The sequence below is a fragment of the Vanessa atalanta genome, chromosome 3, assembly GCF_905147765.1.
Source record: "Vanessa atalanta chromosome 3, ilVanAtal1.2, whole genome shotgun sequence".
Classification (NCBI taxonomy): Eukaryota; Metazoa; Arthropoda; class Insecta; order Lepidoptera; family Nymphalidae; genus Vanessa; species Vanessa atalanta.
Window position 1 is genome coordinate 1,751,989 of NC_061873.1, and position 8,420 is coordinate 1,760,408.

The 8,420-nt window shown below is 30.7% G+C and overlaps 1 non-coding gene across 1 annotated transcript; it reads right to left on the bottom strand.

Moving 5' to 3' along the window:
* Nucleotides 1-3,116: 3,116 nt before the first annotated feature.
* Nucleotides 3,117-3,190, bottom strand: Trnan-guu. Its single transcript has one exon. It is a non-coding gene; the product is annotated as a tRNA-Asn (tRNA).
* Nucleotides 3,191-8,420: the final 5,230 nt, after the last annotated feature.

An 8,420-nucleotide genomic window follows, 5' to 3' on the forward strand; every position in this document is an offset into this window, starting at 1 on the left:
TTTATATATAATTTAAGATTTGACTGGCTTGTTGGTTTCATGGATATCACAGTACTCGAGGTTCTGGATTCAAACTTCAAACTGCGCCGATAAAAATGTTATCGTGTTTAATTATATATGTAACTGATAGGTGGAAACGAGTAACTGCCGAGTTTCTTGTCGGTTCTTCTCGATTGAATCTACAATGGAACCGATAGTAGCTTTTTTAATAATAACTACACAATAGTTCTCAAGAGCCTAATTAAACGGATTTTTTAAATATATGTCAACGAGAATTTCTATACATATTTGACAACCTCGTTGGTCTAGTGGCTAGATATAAGTCCTCAAATACCGAGATTTTGAGTTCAAATCAAAATTTGGGTCGATACAAAAGTTATTAGGTTTCTGTGTCGAAAAATCTTAATAACAGCCGTTGGTCCTGCACTTGAAATATTTTCGTTCGAAATATTTGCCGTTCTATCGGATCATGGGAGTGAGCCACTTAGAGTGCAATTGTGTTTGCGCGCACACTAGTTGGCTGGTCTCTTTTAAGATTGGACGCTGTGACCGATATTGGTCAGGGCGACATCATCAGGAGAATAACATAAACCTTAAATTATTTTATTTATTCAAACAATTTAATATATATAATAAGTATTCAAAAAATAAAGTCATAATATGAAATTTTAAACCAAAATTCTATGTTTTTGTGCTATCTGTTGGTGGACGAGCATATGGGCCACCTGATGGTGATGCGTGGTGACCACCGCTCATAGAAAATGGCGTTATAAGAAATATTAATCATTCCTGTCATCGCCAATGCACCAACAACTTTGCGAACTAAGATGTTATGTCACTTGTGCCTGTACATTGGCTCACTCACCCTCCAAACCGGAACTCAAAAATACTGAGTACTGTTGTTTGGCGGTAGAATATCTGGGTGGTAGCTACCTAAACGAGCTTGCACAAAACCCTATCACCAAGTAAATTATTGTAATTATAACACAACAAGAACATGTAATCTTAATGCGATGGTTGGTGGTAACCACAAACCATTTACATTTGATTTAAAAAGAATAAAATGTAAGTTGTTTCAATTAGAAAACACCAAAATGTTACAGTCATACACTTTCCCAGACAAAAGTACTTTTAGATTTAACAGAACGTTTAATATATATGAATTGAGAACTCTTTAGGAAGGGAATGTTAACAAAGTTTTAATTTCGTATAAAACATTTCAGGATCGTGCATTTAATTTAAAGTAAATATTAAAGCATTATAGTAATGCTTCGACGATAAATAAAGTTAATCGAACCGAGAACACTTTACGAGTAGTTAGCTGCTACATTGCTTGATGCAGCTTCATAAATAATTTGAGTGTCATTTCAATAAGAATTTAATCAAAATTAGAACTTATGTTACTAAATTTACGTGCTAATTTTGCTTAAATTATTTTAACAAGTGCACCGGCACACGTGACGTGACGTGTGTGGAATGTTTTTGAGTCAGAAACGTTTAGCTCGAATGCTACATACATTACGTTGCATTTTGAAGACTTTCTTTACAATAAGGTTCTATATAAAACATTTAATTTTTAATTTCAAACATAAAATGAACAATACTTCTTTTTTCCGGCAAGGAAAGTTGAAATTCTCCGCTTTTCTCTACTATAGTTTGAATATACATATAAACCTTTCTCTTGAATCACTCTGTTTATTGATTAAAATCTGCGTAGCTTAAAATATCTAAGCGTACAAACGGTAAAAACGACTTTGTTTTATACCATCTATGTATAGATACGAGAAGACGAAGAAGTTCGAATCCGAAATAAAAAAATCTGTATCACTTTTTTAAAAAATAAGATAATATTATTATAATTGTTGTCCTATTCAAAAAATAATTCAAAAGAATCGTTAAAGAGCGTTTGTGTGCTAAACTATATTACAACACTAATGACTTTTTAGTTGACTGCACACCTTGCGAATGAAATGATCGCCTCCAGACTGTTTCAAATAACTAAAATATAATTATTATTGTACATGCAAAATGGAAAAAAAAAATGACCCACTGAGTTTCGCCGGTTCTTCTCAGGTCCGATGTGTTAAATTCCGAACCGGTAGTAGATTTTTGACTATCAATAAGCAAGTGTAAACACTTCTATATTGAATAAAGATTTTTGACTTTGACTTTGTCTATCTTAATAGTTTATGTTATAAAATAATTAGATTTCTTGGTAATGCTTTGGGTGTAGGGAGTGATACATGGAGCGTATTCTTACTAGTGTTGCTGTTTCCTATAACATATATAAACATAAACTATATCTATAAACATTTTTATCGTTGATACTTTTATAGTAATTCGTTTCGCTAATCTTTAGATAACTTAAAATATCGCAATAAAACTTCACTCTCGATATTGAAATAGAAAATATATATTTATATAATTACTATGAAAATATTACGTTTTCAGTGTAAGAACAAAAGCGTTACTAATATAATGAACTTACGATTAATATGTGTATATCTTGGAATCAGCGCTAACCACCTCCACGCCTTTCATAACATATTCATATTTTTCAAAAACCTGTAAATTTCCCACTTCCGGACTAAGGCCTGCTCTCCCTTTTGAGAAGAAGGTTTGGAGCATATTCCACCACGCTTCTCCAATGCGGGTTGGCGGAATACACATGTGGATGAATTTCGTTGAAATTAGACACATGCAGGTTTCCTCACAATGTTTTCCTACACCGCCGAGCACGAAATGAATTATAAACACAAATTAAGCAAATGAAAATTCAGTGGTGCTTACCTGGATTTGAACCTGAAATCATCAGTTAAGATGCACGCGTTCCAACAACTGAGCCATCTCGGCTCTTAACGCCTTTTTATCTTAAATGCTTTTTTTAAATATTTATCTTTTAGATATTATAATGTTAGTCCTTGTAAAAATTGTAAAGTGTAAACACGATATCATTTAATTACAAAAGACGTTTGGAATGTATAATAAATTCTATTATTATTTATGTATAATAAGAGGGTTTATCAAAAAAAGGATTTCTGTAGTACAAACTAGTAAGAAAGTAAGTAACTAGTAGTAAGAAATTAAAATAAAAAAAAAATAACAAAAAAATTATCCGCCCCCGGGTGGGCTCGAACCACCAACCTTTCGGTTAACAGCCGAACGCGCTAGCCGATTGCGCCACGGAGGCATTGAGTGGGGTAGCGAAATTGTGATTCATATAATTTTGCCTACGCTATAGTACGTTATATCTAAACGTTTATCACACATATATTTATTAATTAAATGTTATCAATTGAAATCACCTTTAATATAATCTCTTTTGTTATTTTAATAATAGTAAAATATATCAATGTAAGTCACATATAATAATTATGGAATAATATATAGAAGGCAAAAAAATTAATATTTTAAAACACAACAAATTTTTTACATTCATTAATAAAACGTCGATGAATGAGTATTAAGTTGTGCCAATAAAAACGTTCCATCATTTAATTTAACGACTTCGTGTATAAATCAGCTGGTAATCTGCAATTTATTAATTTTAATAACAAATATTGAGTAACAAATATGTTAACATACACGGAGCTGATACGTATTTAGCCAGTACCCTGAGACTGAGTTAACCGCACACCCTACTGTCACAACAAGTGGTCCAGATTTTAGATACTCGACTTTTTCCAAGCGTTAAAAATAATACAACCTCATTGTAAATCTAGTTTGCTTTAAAACAGCAATTATGCGACTTTCTTTTCTTTCCGAAACTACCATAGAATTTAGCTATTGACGAATCATAAATGCTTTATTTTAAAGCTTGAATATATTGAATTCTATTTGAACTTGCTGAAGTTGCAAAAAGCAAGGTGATGGTAATCAAATATGTTACAGTAATGTAAAACCATTAATCTATTTAATAAGATTAAAAGTAAAGAGTCTCATAAAATAAAAGTATATAAGATTAAAAGTAAGAACTCATAATCTTATTAAATAAATCAATCAAACCCCAGGGTTTGAACTCAGGATCTTGGGATCTGTGACCTTATATCTAACCACAAGACCAACAAAGCAAGCTCGAACGATTACAGTATCAATATCATGTTTGAAAATACTCACATATATACACGTTTTAAGTTTAAGTAAATATTTATTATTTCAGCTTCATCCAGTACTATTTAACCAAGTGAAGGTGTCACACAAATAACGACACCAATTTTTAGATAATTCTATCTACAAAAAATAAAATCATAATTTACGAAATTTACTGCATAGCTAGTCCAAACTGTGACAATTTAAACGTAAGCGAAATATACTATTTACCTTAAAGTGAACCAATTAGTTTCATGACTTAAATTAATCTTCATCAAATTATTACTCGAACATTGAAAACGATACTAATTGTAAACGACCAGTGCCTACTTTTTAAAAACTTTAGCACTTTAAACGAATAAAGTTTTCTTACCAAATCCTCACCACATTTTGTCCGAATCGAACACATATATTCTAAATCTAGAATAGTTGAAGCAAGCAAAACTCTGTCGTATCCAGAGTTGGACGGAACTCAACTTTTATGAAATATCACACCCGCCACTTGTCCCCCAATAAAATCTTTTAAATCCAACTCAAATTCCGCAGTTGCGGCAGATATCAACATTTTTATATCAGAAGTTACAAACTTCGAAGCGAAAGTATGATTGAACTATTATTTCTCGACTCTAAACTTATGTAATTATATCTTATTCTCATATCGAAATATTTAGTATCTTTAAAATTTGCTCAAATCGAATTTTAGTTATAAAAGTTTCACCAAACAATTACTACAGTTTCGGAAACACTAAGCAATGAAAATTTAAGGATATCAAAGTTCTCAAATATGGGACTAATAAAGAAGGCATATGATATCTAGTTTATACTTAATTCAACTTAACACATAAATATTTTATAATATTAACATAAAGAGTAACTGCAATCCTCAATAACATCACTAAAGGATTTCATAAGGAGCCATATTAATGTCTTTTAAGTTCTCTGCAAAATTGACTGATTACCAAGAAACCCTATTTTAATTCCCATGAAAATTTACGCTAAATACAAAAAGAAGTTTAAGATAAAAAGAATTGGAATTATTACAGCAGCCTATGACAGAAAATAATAAATATTTAATAATTAATAACATAATTTGTCAATAAAATCAAAAGAAACATTATTGTAATGCCTTTGCTTTTATCTGATTTATTTGTCATCCTACTATGTAGTCATAAAAATTTGTAAAATCATAGTACTAAACAATTATATAAACCTAAGAATTAATAAAGCAAGAAATCGTGCCAGTGACTTAGAATTGCGCTATTACAAGAATCAGACATACTAGAATCGAAAACTTTTCCAATAAGGATCGTCACGGCGAATTGAAAAGGAAAATTCGTTTCTTTTGACTTTAAAAGATCCACAAAATTGGTGCTTGGATTTATATTCTATATCTCTAGGGCCAATTAGAGCATGATTCTAAATTCTGCACTAAATGCTTATTAAAAAATAAATTGCTTATTTTTTTTAATAAACGATATAGATATCTGCTTGTTTTTATTGAACAGAATTTTTAATCTAGACGAAAGTAGCTTTCAACGTTCACCGCATATTTTATAATTTAAAATTAGGTTCGTATTTATCCACATTTACGCAAAAAAATTTAAAAGGCGAGCAATTTAGTACTAATATAGAAGTAAAATTATTTTCCATAAAAATCGTTACACGTAAAAATATAAGTGAGGAGTATTTTGGGTTTATTTGTTGATTTCCATGTAATTCGTTAAATTTAATTATAAATACCATTATTATATTCGTAGGCAAAAACCCTAACTACTCGACTGGTTTTTTTTTTTGGTATAATTGACAGCCGATACTATAGTAATTTTACATTTACGCTCAACTTAAAAAATTACCAAAAGTTTTTTATGCCGTATTGAATAAAGTTTATTATGTTTTATACATATATATATATATATATATATATATATATATATATATATATATAAAGTAAATTGCCCAAATGTTATTATTTTCAATATTATAAATCAAATGAAATCTAAGTAGTGATAACGTAGAATGGTGGAAAGATTAAAGAACTTTTGTTAACACAAATGACTTTAGCCCTGTCAACAATGAAGGTAACGAGCACCGAGGCGAAAATAAGATAGCAGAATCTCTTTACAATAATACTTCAAAGCAAGTGTTAGTCAATTATACTTACATTCTAAAGAGGTATGTTTTGTTTGTTTATTTTTTTCAGATTTCACGAAAAAAATGCTAATTTCATTGATATTGTCTTTAAGAAGGATAGGCAATAAAGTGTTTGTATACGCTGTTATTTTTTCAATAGCTCATTACATCAACATATTTTGGGGAAAAAATATCGGTCCAGGTGCTTTGAAATTGAAAGCTGTATAAACTATTACTGATTCATGGAAATCTTGTACGAAACATTCGTGAATCTAAAAATGTCTACCGAAAAGTCAGCGACGTATCTATCTTTTATTGATAAGTGTCAGATTTTTATGTTTGAAATCATGGGAAAAAAATTAAAGAAGTACGGCTAACGGACGTCTCGTATATTTATTATTAACATAAATAATGATGAACAATGATTCTAACTATGCTCTTCCGTTTTTCACAATTAAACGAATCATTAAAACCATGAAACATAAGAACGTGTCTTTATTCCAAAGAGATAATAGTTTCATTTATTCTGATTTAATGATCAGGATGAATAAATAATTATGTTAATTAAACTGAATAATTTATATCTTGATGTGGAAATTAATGCTGTTATATTTATAGGTCCACTATTTTAAATTATATGGTCTGAATAAAATAATTAATTTTCCTAATTATAGCTCCTCCTGTCAAAGACGTTTTTTCTCTTATTGAGTCCTCTAGAATTAGTGTAATTGAAACTAAACTGATAGACTAAAACTGGTACCCTGAGAACTTGAACCAGTACTAACGCAGAAGCTAATAAAGAAAGCACGAAAACTTTATGGAACGCTTTGTCTTACAATAGGGCTTCTGTGTTGTTAACATTGGCTACATCACATATTAAAGGATTATGGATTAAGATATGGGTCGACGCCACGGCAAATGATGTTGCAGCTAACGAACAGTGCAAGTATTCGTCTTTAATTCCAAATTCTACTTGGACTTCAGAGTAAGTTAAATTCGTAATGAAATTCGGTACGAAAGACTTAGTAATTTGTGACTTGTCCAAAACAAAACAAGAACGTGGAATTCATGAATGTCACGTTATTGTCACTGCGAAGCGCAGTTACTTGGGTATAAAATAATACTATCAGAGCCTGCAGCTTTACCCGCGCGAAATTTATAAAACTACCTATAGCGCACAAATAGTCACTCCCGTTTGTATCAGCGAGGGGTGAATTAAGAAAAATAGCACATGTCCTTGACCGGAACAAAAATTATCTCCATACAAAAATTTTATCTAAATCGGTTAGTGATTGAAACGTGAAGTGGTAACAAAGTTACTTTCATTTATAATATTAGTATAGATTCTATACTAAACCTTTTCCGGAATGCGTTTCATCTTCTACCACGGGTACCACGATGTACTGGCACACCAGACGTATCCCTAACTTATGTGGGGAAACTCGAAAGAGTATTTTGTTCCACCTAGAAAAAGAAGGCTAAAAGATACTATAGAGACTGTGTACAAGAAATTCAGATTCAATTCATTATACTAATTTGGACAATATCGTATGCCTAATATCCAATATTAGTTAACTCTTTGTACCTACTATCTACTCCTAAACACCCTTGGGAGAAGGGGGCCGTTACGCAGCACGACTTTATAAAACTTATACATTTTTAACTTAATTATAAGCTAAATTAATTATCGCGATTTAGTATGCGGTGAATTTCAGTAATTAAATTTAGGTGAGTTAGCATTGTTCGTTGTGTCTAAAATAGATTAATTCACGTTCAATATTTTCTATTAAGGACACAAAGTCAGCGGTAACAATGAGGGCTTATCAGACTTACGAAAGACGGGGCGGTGTTTATATCTCGTCTAAAAATATAAAGAATATTATTAAGGGGTACTTTTTTAAAACTTTGTATTTTCTATTAACAAAAGCGATGTGATTAAATAATAATAATCTTAAATAATTACATTTGTACCAATATCATTTTATTTACTTTCTTGTGATTCTCCAATTTTGTCTGTTACTTAGTATACATATATTTGATATGGCTTGGGTGTAAGCGTGGTGTTTGTATCTCTTGATATTCGAACTACGGAATACGGAACTCAAGATTTTTATTATTTGTAGTTGACTATTTATTTAATTTAAGAAAAATTGTGGTACTCAGGGTATTTTGGGGTCTTTTTAATGGAATTTAGTTTCCGA